This window comes from Pocillopora verrucosa, chromosome 10 (assembly GCF_036669915.1).
Source record: "Pocillopora verrucosa isolate sample1 chromosome 10, ASM3666991v2, whole genome shotgun sequence".
NCBI lineage: Eukaryota > Metazoa > Cnidaria > Anthozoa > Scleractinia > Pocilloporidae > Pocillopora > Pocillopora verrucosa.
Window position 1 is genome coordinate 13,434,750 of NC_089321.1, and position 13,630 is coordinate 13,448,379.

The 13,630-nt window shown below is 38.9% G+C and overlaps 2 pseudogenes; both read right to left on the bottom strand.

Moving 5' to 3' along the window:
* Positions 1 to 481: 481 nt before the first annotated feature.
* On the bottom strand, positions 482 to 2,826 carry LOC136283666 (caspase-7-like; annotated as a pseudogene).
* Positions 2,827 to 6,180: 3,354 nt separating this feature from the next.
* LOC136283667 (uncharacterized protein KIAA1958-like) lies at positions 6,181 to 7,079 on the bottom strand (annotated as a pseudogene).
* Positions 7,080 to 13,630: the final 6,551 nt, after the last annotated feature.

Here is a 13,630-nt window from a genome sequence, read left to right on the forward strand (position 1 = left end):
TAACTGCTCTCTTACTTTTAACATATCATTTTCTACGTTCTGTTGCAGAATGAAATGTTTTTGTCAGAATAAAATGGTAACAATTCGAAAATTTTGTACGAACTTTCTAACAACTCTTTGAGTTTATCATAAACTCCCATTCAGATGGTAAGGTCAAGATGGATAATTAGGGTCTAAAAGTCTAAGCAGTTAAGAATGAAAAAAAAATGAAAATGTTTAGAGTAAACTCTCTACAATAATTCCTATACTTAAAATAAGAAAATAAAATTGTAAACAGATGAAAAGGACATCTAGCGTCTTAAAATCAAGTTGATTTGTAGTTCAATATGAAAAAGGCCAGCAGCCATTTCATATTTATTTTATAATTTTCATTGGGTAACAATCGTGTCCTCAAACATTGAACTATTAAATAAGTTTCGTTCTAAATCTCTAACATAATAGCAGTATAAACGAAGCCATGGTTAACAGTAAAGCGCTCAGCTCAGTCCCCTCTCACAAGTACAGAAATTTAGTCAAGGTATCCATGGGGACAGGAACCTGGACAGAGTTAACACGCTCCACTACCAGTCTAGTGACTTCTGTATAGATCTCAAGGAAGTGATGATGATAATGATATTTGCTGATCACTTCGACTAAAGCCTATTGCAATAATCAAGTACAAAAAAATGAGAAACATCACCATCCAGGCAGAAGAACCGTTTTCGGACAAAATGAGCCAAAAGACTTAGAAACTTGAGACGAAAATTATAACGCAGGCCAAGCTAGGTTGGCAAAAGGATACTTTATGTGGAAATTGAAATGACCTTTAAAATGACCCTTAATCGAGTCAGCCCACAGGCGGCCCAAGCTCCAGCTCTGAGATGATCGTCTTGCATGGTAAGTGTCAAGGCAAAAATATAAGAGTTTGCATGGGAATATTTACGCCTCGCCTCACTTTCACAGAGCATCGCTTGTTGTCTGACCGCCTACTTTGTTGAAACGAGGCCATTTTAGCGAGTTATCCATTTCTAGTTTTTTTTTCTAATACTTCTCTCTTAGGAGATTACGATTACTTCAAACACCCTTAACTCCTCATCTCATCTAATAAGCCACCGCCAAATTTCAAGTGGAGCTGGTGCTCGACAGTAGGAGGCTAGTTAGTAAAGGGGATAAGTTTCTAAAAAAACTGTGGAGCTGCGTCGGTGAGAGTATAACAGGGTAATTAAGTATTGTCAATTTACACTGTTAGCACATGAATCGAACAAAGCATGTTGCTTTAGTTTTTGCAATTTCTTACCTGTATAAACCAGGTTCCATTATCCGGATCTCGATATGATACCCCAGCGCGGTGGCAAAGGCCAGGACAAAGTCGGCTTCGGGTAGAAACACGCTCCGTGGGAGGGTGCAGTCAGTAACGAATGCAGTATCACATGGCTGGGAGCTTATCTGTGCCTGTGACTTGGTCGCGACCTTCTGCTGTAAATTGATATCATTAGCAGGTGAGGAAATTAAATTATCAGTGTTGTCTCGACATCCTCTGCAAGTTTGGATAATGAACGCTTCGGGTTTATGCTTAAGAGAAGGACACTTGTTCTCACGGAACTCGCACATCAAATTCTTGACGGTTGTCTCCCTTCCGTCGACGCCCAAGATGCAATCGCAATCTCCTCCATGCGACATGACGATGGACACAACCGCGTTATACGCTTTGTGATTTGCTTTGTGATTCACTTTTTCTGTTCTCTGTTTCTGATTTTCCGTCAGTTAAGCCCGGTTAAACTAAATATGTTTTCCTGGTCTGAATGGGGTAAGAGACGGAATCCAAACAGTCACACCTGAAGTGATAGGGGTTAAGGGCCCAGTTGAACCTAATGAAAAAAAAAAGCATTCATTTTTAGGCAGAATTGCATATGCACTTAAATTATTTTAGTATCCCAATCAATTTTGAAAGGAATATGTTTGATGCACGGCAAAACCTGAAAAACACAGATCTAGTTACTAAGTGTCTCCTGTTCTCACCAGCGACCACTTGTTCCAATTTTCCAGGGCGAAAAGTAATATCGTACGGTCATTGCGTGTAGCTTTAACTCCTGCGTTTATTTCACTATAGAGAGAACAAGAATCCCCGCTAGAGGCTTATCAATATCCAAGTCATGTTAGTTAGGGAGGAAGCTCATCTAAAACTAGTGTTCTTCCCGTATCGTCACCAAGATCAATACATTATGTAGTATGCATTTCTCGGTTTTAAATCCTTTAACATTCAAACTGACCTGTGCTCTCTAGGAACGAGACCTATGACACTCCATTGACAGACTCTAATGATGACTTCAGTCCTTAAAGTCTTTAAAACTTCAGCCAGTCGGGGGGGGGGGGGGGGAGGGGTTGAAACTTCAAATTGATCGGCGCATTACTTCATTGATTTTCTTACCTAAATACACTCTTGCTCTGAGTGTGTGGATCCGATATGGCATTTTAATGCTTGGTTGGTCACCCTGTTTATCTTTCATCTGTTTGTTTACCATCGTCAACATCTCAAGCAGGTGGTACAGATAAAAGGAACTTCTTATGACCTGGTCCAAGATCTGTTGAACGAGCAAAGTAAAAGTAACTGGTCCGCTCCCTTGATTCAATAATTCACATAAAGAGTATATATCTCTTTCCTATTGATCAGTGAATGCTGATAAAAAGGGTTGAGGAAGTGTAGTATCGACATTGCTCTATTGTAGCACTGATGGTAATCCAGGAAAAAAGTACCCATTTTGGTACGTCAGCCCTCTTTCTCGCTTTCTGAGCAAGGTCCGGCTCCTTCTGTTCGTTCCGAGCTATTATCCAACACTTGAAGTGCATCGTGCAGTTCTGTCACAATTTTCTTCCCCTACCGTCACTCTACCTCTGAGTTCCCTCCTCCGACATTTTAAAGTTGGCAAGAAAATTAACCTCCATTTTAATATTACATTTTCATCGATATTAATAAGCTGCACAATGTCTGAAGTTTTCGTTGATCTGAGCTGCAGTAGATATCAGTTTTGCTCGACTGGTTCTGGTGAATATTAATTCAGGGCTCGTTTCCTTCCTTGATTCGTACGCTTTGCGACCCGTCATTATCCATCGCCGGAGGATTTTGGTTGTGTCATTATAAAACTTATCTGATCCCCCTATGGCCCTGTAGCATTCTAATGATCCCCCCTCATTTGCAGTCAATCTTCAAAAGTCCCTCATTATGTTAGCGACGACCGACCTCCATCTTTTCTCCCCTGAAAACATCGTGACTCCCCCCCAAAATCCTCCAGCGCCCCTCCCCCCCCCCCCCGCGATGAATGATGACTGATCCTTCAGCTGGATAAACAAAGACCCTGGTTCTCTGTTGGGTTGATCAGCTGGATATGTAGAAGTCACACAAATACGCAGAAAGTCGGCTTCTTCGGGGCAGCTGTCTTTCTCACTGGCTGGTGAAAATGCAAAGCAACCTGACGGTATCCTTTTCTGTAAAGTTTCTGCTTGCGAAGATTGAGCACTCATCATTGACCCAAGATGTCCCTTTGAAATGCTGAAGGAAAAAAAGCCAGGGTTTACCCCGAAGGGAGGGACACGTTGATGCTGTGAACTCCACCATGATATGTTCAAGGTTCGCGTTTCTATCATCAGCACAAGATATTTCACTGCACCTTCCAGAAACAGACATGAAAATAATAACAAATGTGTCAAAGTAAGTGGGATCTTTCTTTGCAAATTTCTTGGATAAAGTACAGATCGCGTCCTTTTAAAGACCTCTTTTATTTAGCACGTCAAAGGAAAGGAACTTGAACAGGTCCTTGAGCTGCTCTTCTCCCACCACGAAGTTTGGGACGAATCCCTGAGGCCCACTGCTTGCGTAAAAGAGCGGTTTGGGTTAGAGCTCGTGTAAAAACCGGCTCTAAGGGTCTGTATGTGTGTTTTGATTTTGTTTTGTTTTGTTTCACTTAAAGTTGGCCTTCATCGTCATAAAGGCTGATGTATACAAAGATTGGAGAGCACTGCAAGACTTAAACTTTTGGGACTATAATTGCCAGTCTGGTTCTCAAAAATTCCTGCGGAAATATAGATTTATACATGTAATTGCTTATCTGTGTTCCAGAGCGTACCCGCATACACATTGTTCCCATCGACATACCTGGTCCCTGACAAAGTAGCATTATTTTGGAGTCCAGGATAACCCTACAAAGCGCTGATTAAAAAAAAATAACATTGACAACGAACATGTGAAGAGACATTAATCTTCTAACACTGATCGTATATCACCGAGTATAAGTTACCAGCGCATAATCATTGTGTGCATGTTGCGAATTCAATGCATTGAAATAGACAAACTTTTTCCACTAGCCCTTTAACTCCTATAAGAGGTCAAGACAGACTATCTCCTTACAATAGCGAGACAAGCAATAAGAAAATTTTCAATATCGATTCTCAGTCCTTTGTTGCCCGCATTTGTCATCACCGCACCCACTCCAAAGAGAACAAAGACTCACTTGACAGTTAATTGGCTTACTGCTATTACATTGCTGTGTCTCGTATAGATTAGGACACTGGTCTCCTTCACAGCCTAGTGATGAGACCACCGTTCTTGATCGACTCTGAGACCCTAGTTGACCACACTGGTTTACACTGCACGGATTCCATGAAGACCAATGGCTGACCTAGCAATTTCGTGGAGTGCATGATCCACGGCGCCTTCGAGACTGAGCGTCATAAGATGGTGTGAAGGCGAGCGTGGCAACTAGTATCACCACAAATGTAATTTCCACCGCGATCATGCCTCCGAAATCATACAAAAATTGGATCAAGAGAGCGATTTCATCTAGGAGATACACATAGAACACCTTATTGTAAAATCTTGACTGGTTAGACTCCATTTAAGCGCAACATGGCAATTTGCAATTGAAATCATATTGATGGGAAAAGGCCAACATGTTTACATATTGTCGTTTTCCATATCGTTAATGCCTGTGTGAAAGGCCCATTTTTGACCAGTATTCATTGCGCGCGGCGTTGGCTATCGGCGGCCATCAGCTCAAAGTTGATTATATTTTATATTCCACAAGCTTCGGAGAAACAATGCAACCTAGTTCTCGTGAAAACTATGAAAAAAACAGAGATGCACGATACGTAATAGCCAATACTGGGTCTGTAAAATTTATGAATGGTACCCTAGACGTGGTCTGGTTTTCGTTGATTTGTCGTAGAGTCAAAGTTTAGTGGAAGTCGCCATAATTTTAAATTATTTTATGTAGTCATCGTTGGAAAAGATAATTTGTTCGTCAGAGCTACGGGCTAACCCTCGTTACGTCGCCTTTAAAAACTCTCTTCGATGGCCAATTTACACAAGGATATCAGTCAGTAAAACAAAAGTATCTCACTTATAAGGGGATTTATAATAAAATCCCCTGATGTGTCAGTAATCACGAAACAGGCTTGTAGGGATGAAACTGTAATCTCTGTTTTTTCCCTATCTCACTATATATCTCGTTCTACTTTTACGTATCGAGCACTGTACTTCGGAAAAATCGAAAGACAGACTTCCTATATATATATATATATGTATATGTATATATTTATGTCCATAATAATGGACACAAATTTATTTTCACAATTTTGTTGCAACAGTATAAGCAGTTAGATATTATAACTATTAGAAAAATGGTCCATCAAGTGAGAGGCAAAGGAAAATAAGCGCCTTGCGAAAACTAACCAGCTTGTAAAGAAGGGCGGCTGGAAAAACTCTTGAAAATGTTTGCTTGGCCAGGAGATTATAACATAACTATTGCAACTGAAGTGAAAAGGTTCTACTTCAATATAAGGTTAGAATAAAAGACACTAAGCGCGAGGTAAAATATTTAACGCTTAAAAAAAGCCAGTCAGGTCATTGGCTGAATATATCGTATTCGCAACGTAAGTTTTGAAGGGATAAACAGTGATACAGACACTTTTTTTTCACTCCTTTCAAATGAAGTAGATTTTAATTTCTGCACATGTGTTTGTTTTAAGTAGGAATTATGCCACTGGTGGTTTGGTTCTATTGGAGTGCCGTCGGCATTCTTCTTGTCATACAGTTGTGGTCTGACTTCCTCGCGATCTTTCGCAAGCAAATTCCGAAGTCCAGTTCACTAAGCGCTAGGCTCGCCTACTTTCTTGTATGGAGCTTAGTTTTTTTTTTTTTTTTTTTTTTTAATCAGAACTGTGAAAGGTAGTTCCATAAGGTATACCAAAGATGTTTTCGGCCAAGACTTCTATTGTTGTAATACTGCTGGTGTGGTTCTGTTTAACCTCTGACTGAGAATGATTAATGAAACAGGACTGTGTTATTGCAGTTGCTCGCAGAGAATGGTTGGTCTAAATACGTGAAAGTTGGGCTTCTTGACTGATCTCGCGCATCATGTTGCCGAGCTTGTTGACGCCGAGTGGGCGATTTTCGTACCAAACGTTGTCACTTGCTCGCCAATTTCTTTTCGCAAACTGAAAGAAAGCTTGGCATCCTGGATTAATTTTTTCCAAATAAAGCTTCATTGCAGAATATCCATCGCCTGCTTGTTTAGTTTCATACATTCGCCCATCTTTTTCATAAGATGTGTTGTCGGCAACTCCTCCTTGGTGGTTTTTGGTGCTCTCGTCATGAGCCATTGTGACATATGCTTTGCCTCTTGCATCTTTATCAAAAATAAAGCTTTGCGGAGTCAAAGAGTGCTGACCTTGTCGACCTCGGCGACACCAATAAAGAGTGGTGTGAAACCATACATTTCTCATCAGTCCAAGCGGAGTTGACGGGAGGACAACACTTGAGGTTTTCAATTTTGTTAGATCTTCAGGAGCTATAGCGGGCTTGTGAGTAATGTTTTCTTTCCCTTCCTTTTTCAGTATTTTGATTTTTGCGTCTAACATTTTGTTAGAACTCTGAAAGACTGGGTTTCCTGGGTTTTTTATTCCTCGTTTTAAGGGAGGTTGTTAAGGTAACGCTCAATTGCGTTTCTGAAGCCGAGAAGCGAAGAACGGCTGTAGTCTTCCCCTTTCTTTGTTCTTGCTTCAGCGTAAAATTTCCGCAAGTGTGAGTCAAGCTCAGATGGAGTCATGGTCTCTAGTGGCTTTAAAACTGCCCTTTCAGTCGCCCAATCTTGAATAAAAATGGTGATAGAATTTTAATTTTGTTGTTTTCTTTTATTTCAGTTGTTTGTTGTTTTATAAACACGTTCAAAAGTTTGTTATACTATCGGTATTTATACTGATTTACGTACATGAACGAGTTGCAAATATTAGTACTGTAAATTTTACTGAGGATTGCAATTAGTACTATCTCAAGTTTTCCTTGGAAAACGGTAAAAAATACTTTACCTTTAAACGTTTTTACCCCGTTCAGAGTGGCATATTTGGTTCTTTTCGCTTCCGAACCAGTTATAATTTCATCAAGAGCATCTTCTTGCAACGAAGGAAAGCGACGTGCTTGTTGTTGTTGTTCATTTGGCTTTTCGGCCGTTTCTTCGATACTGGGAAAATTAAACTCCAAAGAGAAATTAGGAAAATCTTCTTCTTCCGTTACTGTACTCAAAACAAACTTGAAGAAACTGAGTTACTGCTAAATAAATAGCAAGGAGAACTCCGCAAGAAGAATCAGTTTGAAAACCGTGTTTACATACGCTCATGTAAAATGGTTTTATGGCCAATCAGAGCGCGCGTACCATTTGAATTATTTTATAATGATTAATGAAACAGGACTGTGTTTAAGACAGTGCAAACAGAAACCATCCAATCTCTGCACATCGCACCGACGTACCCCACATTAACATGTTTGTTCTTATCGTAAAAGAGGTTATTGCTCTTCGTGGTGGTAAGTAACAATAAACTGTTTAATCGTTTGTCTCACGATGTTGTCACATGAGATGTAGATCGTGACGTTTTTACTGCTAATCTTCATCAGGCGAGGGGGTCGACTGCTCACGCGTTGCCATTTTAATCAATGCAAATCGAAATCCGCCAATGGCATTAGATCACCGTGATACAAATGGTAAGGAGTCGACTCCATCGCTTGATGAAAAATGGCACTAAGCAGTCGAAACGTCGTGATCTACATCTCTAGTGACTACATTGTAAGACAAACGAATAAACAGTTTATCATGTTTGCTCTTACCTTCGAACGGCAAATCGTTTCTCTAACTTACCGTGATGTTGTTTCCTACCACTCAAAGGCCAATAGACACGATTCAAACTGCTATCAGGGCTCACAGATGACGTTTTTTTTCTGCCTAGAGTGTGCGAAATGTTCCAAAAAAAAGACTGTAAAAATCAGTCTAGACCAGCGTGGATCTAATCATTAAGTTTTCTAAGCGCCCTTATAATTGAAACGGTAGTGGAGTTTAGAGACTGTAGCGTATTTGAGCTTAATGAGACGTAAAAGTGTCCCATACTTTCAAAAGAGGAACTGAACTGCCAAAGAAGACAAGGGCATCAAATTGATTAAATCTTGTTGTCGCCACTGAACATTAATATTTTGTTTGTTTGTTTGTTTTTGTTTTTCAATACTTTATCTTGTTTGCACGCATTGCGTGCCATTGAATTAGTTACATTAGGAACAAGTGATTTTACGCGACCTCGTGGTTAAGAAAAAGTAATGAATGGTTGGGTTGTGAAATACAGTACTTATCTTTGTAGTAGAAGTGTTTAACACGGCACTTGTGCTTGCTTTGGTGAAATTTTGGGGTTTATTTTTACTACCTATTCCGCCTACGACAATAATAAATATTAGAAATTAAAGACGAATGATTTATTCACTGAACACGAACTTTCCAACCTTCATTTTCCGCCGTGTTGTATAGCAAATATGATTCCAAGACATGCGCAACACGATCGCATATCTTTCTCGTTTCAACGAATAACATATTTCCTTATCCTCTCTAGCTGTTACCGGAGTTTACGGAAATCACTCTAAAAACCGGCATATCTTCCTTTCAAACTAAATATATATGTCGTATGTAGGGGGAACTTGGCCATGCGGTGGACTCGGGCCAGTTGACTACCAGCTTAGTTCCTGGTAGGAGTGGGGTCCTTTTACGACAATGTGTGGTGTAGGGGGTGAGCAGACCAGCACCCGTCGCCTTAAATGAAGGCAGATTAATGAATGGAGCATGTAAATGAAATGTGGGTTATTCTGGTGATTGCTGTGAGGACGCTGAGAACACCAAGAAAGGTAACTGTTCCTCTCAGAAATATCCGTTTCTTATAAGGCTTGAAAGCTACTTCAAAGATGGCCTGGCAAAAGAAAATAGCAGCATCGAATCCAACTTTTCTTAGAAGAGGATCTTAATGGGTAGGCATGGCTGTTGACAACATAGCAACATAGTTTGCCTCAACAGTAGACGGTTTAAATTGCGCAGGGGGGGGGGGTGGTGGTATGAAGGTTGACAGTTTATTTTTAGAAGGACAGATTATCACGAAGAACTAATTCTGCAAAATTTGCATTGTGAGAAATTAAAACAAACAGTTCAGCGCTAAAACTACTATCTCCCCCCCCCTTCGTAGCATAATATTTTAGATCTATATCTTGCTTGTTTACTATGCTCAGATCACAGCTGCCACAGGTGCAATCTCCATTACCTCCTAGTATCGTGTAGACAAGATTGTTCTTTAAAAAGCTGCTAAGTGTTTTTTGATTGCACGGATTTTAAGGCTGGATGCTCAATCAGTGAGCTTCAGAGAACTGGTTTAAGAGCTGTCCTATTAATTAGGTACAACGAAACGTGTTGCCGGTTAATTGCCTTAGCAAAATTATCCCTACAACTCCAAGTTTTTAGTGCTTCTCACTGAGTTTAACATTTTAAACTAAACTCTAAAACTTTTTTAAAAATTTTACCTTATTGCTTGAAAAGCGGCTAATCGATCATTCAAATGACTTTTCTATTGATCGAAATCAAATGTTTTGATTGCTTCTCTTATTTCTTCTCCTTTACAGATACAGATACTGACACAGGCTCATTCAAAATCGAAGTCGGGATTTCGGTGTCGGGAGGCGTAGTTTTTTCCATCTTTGTCATATTTGTGTGCTGGCGTTGTTGTAAGAAATGAACCCAAACCTCGAAAGTCAATATAGATCTATCAAAAGTCTCCTTTTTTACCTTTTTACACAACATACTTAGTGTTAAGCTTAATACGCAACAAGCGAAATGAATTGGAACAGGAGTCAAATGTTTGTAGAGATTCTTTAATTTAAATTTGTGTAAGGGCTAGCCTTTGCCTAGATACTTATTTTAAAGGAAAAGTGAAAAAGTAGGCGACCGAAAATTGTTGCTAGTGATAGCCTGTTACATGTTATACAACAACTCGAACCGGGATTCTAGCTAGCAATCAATTTACGTCCGAACTATAATTATAATCAGTTAAAGGAGTATGCTTATTTTTCTACCCTCTGCCGTGGTAAAACTACTAATAGATGGAGCCTTTAGTTATCACCCCATAAACGCAGAGTTTCATGTCTTTTATCATGAGTTATACTACCATAGCGTTCTTTCTCTTCAAAAAGGAATCACCGAGTTCGTCCATGAGCAAATGACAAATCAACTGAGCGCGAGTTCAGGCCCTAATAATAGCCGCCATTTTCTCAAGGAGCAAAGCAATATGCACAGTAGGGATACGCAATCGCCAGGTCTATTGAATCTCCAAAAACTCTATCGACGCTGATGCTCAAATGTAAAGTATAAAAACTTAAAAAGAGAAAATCATAGCCTTAATTTTTAAGAATTCAGCCCATTTTTCATGTATACGTTTTTTGACCGCGGCGTGCTGTGAATTAGAATGAAATGTTATCAATGATAAAACTCGAGTGCAACATCAATATCATGCTGAGCTGCTTAGAGTTCCTATTCGAATGATGGCTCAGTCATCATGGGGTGTAAATATATAGAGGATAGTAAATGGCCGCTTGAGGATACGAATTTTATCTTCTCGTGCTGAAAGTATCTCTCACGAGTGAGTGAAGTGATGTAATGATCTATTTATTTTATAGATACTGATGAAATACCAATCATAGAAGGTCTTTGTTTTCAGTTTTTGCATTTTCTTCCCCCTCAATTAATTTTTCAACATCACTTTCCGAGACTTCGGCAAATCTTCCTGAATGTTCTTCAAGCTCGGAAAAAGTATCGATGTGAAAATTTGACAGCTCATCGAGAACGTCACCTGTAACTGTGACGTCTATGCACCTCGAAGCCATTTTGTGAGTTAAATTTCAAAAGAACCAGCCGCGCGCCTGAGCGGGAAGCTCTCTTGTTATTGGCTAATCATGTTAGTAACCATGGCGACACCAATATCCTTACATGTGAAAGATAAAAGTCATATCTTCACTGCGCGCGATGAAGATATGATTTTTTAGTAGAAGGAAAAATCCTGGTATTTCATCAGTATCTGTATAATTAACGAAAATCATATATGTACACTGCGGTTGAAGAAGAAGAAGGATCCTCGCAGCCATCAACACTACTGAACTAATAGTTGAAATAAGGTCTGAAAAAAATTCAACTCAATTGACCTCTGCGATACCGGTGCAGTGCTCTACCAACTGAGCTAACAAGCCAACTAGGAGTTGTTTATTACGTTGGATCTAAATAAACCTTCCAAGTGACGAATGGCTGTAAATATATGAAAATCATATATGTGCACTGCGATTGAAGAAACGAACATAGAAGCGATCCTCGCAGCTATCAACACTACTTAACTAGTAATTTCAACTACTAGTTAATGACTAATGTTAAATTAAAATACTCTTCATGGTACTCCTCGTTTTTTTTTTTGTTTTTTTCTTAATTGACTTAATTCTTGATTTAAAACGAACGGCTCAAAAAAAAAAGAGATTACACTGAGGACTTTGTGTTCCGACCTGAATATGAAAGTTTTCATTTATAATAAAAGAAATGAAAGCAAAATGAAAACAAATCCTGATTCCAAAACATGAAAGCTTACTTCAATAAAATATTCAAATAAATTAAATATTAAAATAGGATTTAACGGGTACATTCTTACATCTGTTGAAAATAAATTTTAATAAAAGTACGCGTTCTGTTAACGATGGAAACCGATGATAAACATCTTTTAAAAGGCAGGTGAAAAGAATTGTCACGCTATCAATGACAATATGATAATTCTAGAGCTTAGAGGTCAACATAATCCTTTGAAGCGAGAAGGATCATCGTGCTCTTAAAAAAACTAAAAGTCTTTACGGTGATAACTGTGACATTACTAAAGCCACAAGCCTGTCTATAATCCCACTGGGCTACAGTTTTTAAGACAGAATGTGAGCCACAATTTAAAAAAATTATGTTTTCATGAATTACTCGGACCAGAGCTTTTGAATTAAGTCAGCGCTGTCCTCAGTGCGAGTTGAAGTTTATCGGAAGGGTTGTGAAGAATAACAAACGCATGCCATTGGTATTTTTTCTCTTTGTCGTATCGTTCATTTAGGTTACTTCAATTTGATTGTCCAACTCCCCATCGAATCGCAGTCCGCAGTTATTGATATAAAATTACGAAAACCAATTAAATTCTGGATGCAATGCCTAGGCAGTTTTTTTAAATTTTATTTTTATCGTGCGTTTAATCATTGAATTCACTGGATAGTTTCAGCTGGGGGACCGGAAGGTTTTCAAACATTGAGAATAAATATATTCATTAAGTTATCATGAAAAAACTATCTACATCAATTAAAAAAAATCTAGTTTAGGAAAAAGGGAAAGATAAAGTTAACACTTGTAACAATTTACATAAAAAGGGTAATAAAAAAACAGTCATCTTGAATTTGGTTTATGATCAGCAATGGCTAAACGCTGGAATGAAAGGTCAAGAAAGGCCTCAACTGAATTTGGCACCGGGGGGAGGATGTGGAAGGGGACGGGAGGGGGGGCGGTGAAGAGCTTCAGTTGCCCTGTTCAGTTCATTGTGTTCTGTTTTTTTATGGGAGACACGTTTCTCTCATCACGTCTTTCTTTATTCAGGAGTATGGATGGTTAACCACGGCTAAAAAAGGGAATCTGAAAAATGGAAAAGGAAAAATGTACAACTACATCTTTCACTTTCTTCCAGCGAACTAAGATTTACTAATTTTCTCATTCAATCACATGTCAAGTTAAAACACACATGATTTTATTTTGGCTTTACATTGGCATGCAAGGAATACATATAGGTCAAGGGGAAGATAAGATGTGTTGCTACAGTAGCTACACTCAAAACTGATTCGTTCACAACTGATGATTTAATATATATTTCAGTGAGTATTACTAACTACAACAATCATTGTTTTTCAATAGTGCAGTTCACTCTCAAAACGTCCTTCTTTACCTAAGAGTATGAATGGGTAACTGCAATCTGAAAGGTTGATCTGATGTTCAACTAAGTTTTTTTCTCTCTGAAACAAAATCCGTCTTATTCTTCCATCAACTGGAGAAGCGAATTTCAGAGTGTACATGTGTTACTAACTACGAAATCATTGTTTTCTAACTGTCAAGATAATATGCGAACTGGATACCAATACAGAAACGTTACATGTACAAGGAAAACATGTCACTTCATTCGAGCTCCGCGCTTCAAGAAAGTTTTTCGATGCTGAATAGAAGGAAAAACTTACTGGTTACGACTATCTTTCAAA